Source organism: Chiloscyllium plagiosum, chromosome 7, assembly GCF_004010195.1.
Source record: "Chiloscyllium plagiosum isolate BGI_BamShark_2017 chromosome 7, ASM401019v2, whole genome shotgun sequence".
In the NCBI taxonomy this organism is placed as follows: Eukaryota; Metazoa; Chordata; class Chondrichthyes; order Orectolobiformes; family Hemiscylliidae; genus Chiloscyllium; species Chiloscyllium plagiosum.
Genome location: NC_057716.1, coordinates 13,556,920 through 13,561,801, shown reverse-complemented (window position 1 = coordinate 13,561,801; position 4,882 = coordinate 13,556,920).

Genomic DNA, 4,882 nt, shown 5'->3' with positions numbered 1-4,882 from the left:
AAGTTTTAAAATCCAATACGGAATTGCTAATTAAATTGAAGCTCACCAGCTCACAGGTGCTGCAGTTTGTGTTGTCAAGGCTGATCAAGTCTCTCAATCATTCTTCTAACTCAGTTTCCCCGACACTCAGGTTAAACAATACTTTGCCAAATATGCAAGGCAAAAAAAAATTACTTATCTACGAACACATTTTATACTGTATTTGCTCCTTCCTTATTGATTTAGTGATTAAATTTCATTTTAAGCTAGACACTAGATTGATAAAAGCTATTATTATAATAGCCTCTGGAGGCAACAGCAAAAAGGGTATCATAGCATCCTACATCTACAGACAAACTTCTGCTCGTTGTAACTCAAAGTAACCTCCAGCAAAACCACCAGGTCGCAGATTCTCACACTGCCCATGCAATTTTCAGTTTGCTGACCCTGAACCTTATCCTAACATTCGGACAGACTTGCAGTCTAAAAGGAAGCTTAAAGCAACAATACTTTGTATCAGTATCGGCACTAGAAAGGAAATGAAAATGAGGTAATGACCATGTCAAGTTACAACATAGAACTACATCAATTCCAATAAGCAGAAGCAGCACGCTATAGGGAGAGCCAAGTGAGGCCACAATGGATCATGTCTGAGCTCTGTAACATGGCCATGCTTAGTCATGAATGGTGGTGGACAATTCAATAATAAAAGGGGAAAAGGGATCTCTGCAAGCATCCCTAACCTCAATGATGGAACTCAGCAAGTGAGCGCAAAAGACTGAAGCATGGTTTGCAGCTGCAAGTAGTCCCAAATAGATGTTCTATTTTGGTGTCATGAGATGAAGAAAATGACAAAGCACTGGATGGTGTAAACATTATGGCCCAACCACAGTTGGCTGTAGTGAAGATAGCACAAGTGATATCTCAAGCCACACAAATCCAGTACATCTACAATACTGACATCTGTTCGACAATGTGGCAAATCGCACCAATATTTGCTTAATCAGCCTATTTGCCTAATATTTGCCTAATCTTATCAACAGCACAACTTTAATCTTCACAGTTCCAATTTGAAATAAAAACCCTAACTTTGTAGGTCGCTGGCAGCCTTATTATCTCATATTTACAAGGGATATATTTAAAGATAACAAGGGCAGTTTAAAATGTTTGAGCCATGACTGCTGCACAGGAGGCCATCGTTCATCCTGTTGTGCCTAGCTCTCTTCAAACAGTGTGCCACTGTCACTTCAGTGTTATTTCCCTACAGCACTGCAAATAATTTCCATTTTAAATAATGAGCTAATTCTTTTTCAAATGCCTGGTAGAATCACCCTCCATAGCTGTTTTTACCAATTGTCTTAAAATCTGCGTCCTGTGGTTCCCGATCTTTCTGATGGGGCTTCCATCCAGTCCCCTCATGATTTTCAATATTTCTACCAAATGTCATTTCACACTTATCTTCTAGATGGAGAACAATTCCAAATTCAACAAACTCTCCACGTAACTGAAGTTCTTCATTCCTGGAACCATTCTCATGAATATCCTCTCTAACTCTTCACCTCCACCGAGAATATACAGTTCAGAACAATCCATAACACTCCCGTTGAGGTTAAACCAGTATCTCATGCATGACTGTTACTTTTGAACTATTTCCCTACTTTAAAGAAGTCCACAGACCTGCATGCTTTATTAAAATGTTTGGAGCGGTAAAAGAAGGAGGAGACACTAAACAACTATTTTACATCAGTGTTTACTGTAGAGAAGGACATGGAAAATATGGAATATGGGGAAATAGATGGTGACATTGTGAAAAATGTCCATATTACATAAGTGGTGGCGTTGGATTTCTTGAAACGCACAAAAGTGGTTAAATCTCCAGAACCTGATCAGGTGTACCCTAGAACTCTGTGGGAAGCTCGGGAAGTGATTGCTGGGCCTTTTGCTGAGATACTTGTATCATCGATAGTTACAGGTGAGGCGCCGGACGACTGGCAGTAGGCTAACATGCTGGCTATATTTAAGGAAGGTGGTAAGGACAAGCCAGGGAACTATAGACCAGTGAGCCTGACATCAGTGGTGGGCAAGTTGTTGGAGGGAATCCTGAGGGACAGGATTCACATGTATTTGGAAAAGCAAGGACTGATTAGGGATAGTCAGCACAGCTTTGTGCGTGGGAAATCATGTCTCATGAATTTGATTGTGTTTTTCTGAATATGTAACAAAGAGGATTGATGTGGGCAGAGCGACAGACATGATCCATATGGATTCTGGATCAGTGGTGCTGGAAGAGCACAGCAATTCAGGCAGCATCCAACGAGCAGCAAAATCGACGTTTCGGACAAAAGCCCTTCATCAGGAATAAAGGCAGAGAGCCTGAAGCGTGGAGAGATAAGCTAGGGGAGGGTGGGGGTGGGGAGAGAGTAGATCAGGGAGGAGAGGGTGGAGTGGATAGGTGGAAAAGGAGCTAGGCAGGTCGGACAAGTCAAGGGGACAGTGCGGAGCTGGAAGTTTGAAACTAGGATGAGGTGGCCCCATTGCACTCTATGCTACTCTCTCCCCACCCCCACCCTCCCCTAGCTTATCCAGCACCACTGATCCATGATCCATATGGAGTTCAGTAAGACTTTCGACAAGGTTCCTCACAGGAGACTGATTAGCAAGGTTAGGTCTCATGGAATACAGGAGAACTAGCCATTTGGATACAGAACTGGCTCAAAGGTAGAAGACAGAGGATGGTGGCCCAGGGTTGCTTTTCAGACTGGAGGCCTGTGGTGTTCCACAATGATCAGTACTGGGTCCAGTACTTTTCGTCATTTATATAAATGATTTTGATGTTCACATAGGAGATACAGTAAGTTTGCAGATGACACCAAAATTGGAGGTGTAGTGAACAGCGAAGGTTACCTCAGATGGGCTAAGGAATGGCAGATGGAGTTTAATTTACATAAATGTGAGGTGCTGCATTTTGGAAAAGCAATCAGACCAGGACTTCTACTCTTAATGGTAAGGCCGAGTGTTGCTGAACAAAGAGACCTTGGAGTGCAGGTTCACAGTTCCTTGAAAGTATTTGCACGTAGATAGGATACTAAAGGCGGCGTTTTGTATGCTTTCCTTTATTGGTCAGAGCATTGAGTATAGGAGTTGGGAGGTCATGTTGCGGCTGTACAGGACATTGGTTAGGCCACTGTTGGAATATTGCGTGCAATTCTGATCTCCTTCCTATTGGAAAGATGTTCTGAAACTTGGAAGGGTTCAGAAAAGATTTACAAGGATGTTGTCAGGGTTGGAGGATTTGAGCTTGAGAGGCGCTTGATAGGCTGGAGCTGTTTTCCCTGGAGCATCGGAGACCGAGGGCTGACCTTAAGGTTTATAAAATCATGAGGGGCATGGATAGGATAAATAGACAAAGTCTCTTCCCTGGGGTGGAGGAGTCCAGAACTAGAGGGCATAGGTTTAGGGTGAGAGGGGAAAGATTTAAAAGGGACCTGTGGGGCAATGTTTTCATGCAGAGGGTGGTGCATGTATAGAATGAGCTGCCAGAGGAACTGGAGGAGGCTGGTACAATTACAGCATTTAAAAGGCATTTGGATGGGTATATGAATAGGAAGGGTTTAGAGGGTTATGGTCCAGGTACTACCAAATGGGACTAGATTAGGTTAGGATACCTGGTAAACATGGGTGAGTTGGACCGAAGGGTCTGTTTCCGTGCTGTACATCTCGATGACTCTATAAATGCCCTTTCAGCTATTCTGCCATTATAATGATTTGCGAATATATGCCTAAGTGCATCTGTTCCTGTAACAGATTTAGAATTTTACATTCCCTTTTCACATTCTCCCTGCCATACTTCATACTTCTCTTGGTTAAATTTCATCTTCCACTTGTCCACCTATTCCAAACTCCTTGCAATCAATTGAAATTCACAGATTTCATGTCTTGACTGTGTTCTGTACAGCAAAGTCTATATTTGAGCAAGAGCATGGTCCAACAGCGACCTCTGGGGAACTGTACTACAAGTGCACAAATCAAATCCAGCCTAATTTTTCAGAAAACAAAACTGGAATGCAGTTATTCAAATCCAATACTTTATTCCAGTAAAGTGGGACACAAGAAAACCATCTGGTATAACTGTAAAGCACCTTAGGCTAATAACCGCAGCACTGATCTAATTCGTTGTCAGCAATCTTGTAAATGCAGTTGGTGCGCAACTTGGTGACAGTTTTGTATGTGTGTATGAGAGTTGAATATGAAGTCTTGCTGGGCCCCCCCGAGTTTAGGATCATTGTGGAGGTGTGTCGCCTATCCTTACTGGCTGTTGTCTGCTGGTCAAGAAGTCGAGATTCCAGTTACAGGGAGGAGTAGAGACCCAAGTCTGGAGTTCGGAGAGAACATCCTGTTCCCTATTTCAAGGTAAACTGCTTAAAATGAGAAAAGATCAATGAAAAAACATTTGGTTTTCAGACTATGATGATTGCCCTGAGTTTCTAAGAAAAAATCAACTTCTTCAGAGCTCTTTTTGACTATTTTAATTGAAGTAGTTTGATTCTCTCGGGTGGATGAGCTGTATAACTTTTCTTCCATGAAAGGTACAGTAATAACCATCTTAAATAGCGGTATGTCAATAAATAAGCCTTTTTAATTCTGCACCAAACCATAGTTCAGGACGGGACATGTCTAAGAAAGAAAATTCTTAGACATATCCCATCTTAGACATGCCTGGGATCCATCAAACCTGCCTCTTTCCACAAAAGTACATTCCTCCAAAGAGGAGGCTCCTTCATTTGTATGTTCTTTACATTCCACGCTTTCAGATCGTCGCTTAAGGGTGATCTGTACATCAATGGTGTTGCATCAAATTTATTCTAGTCAGAGAATCACCAGTCCCACAGTCTACAGTAATCAT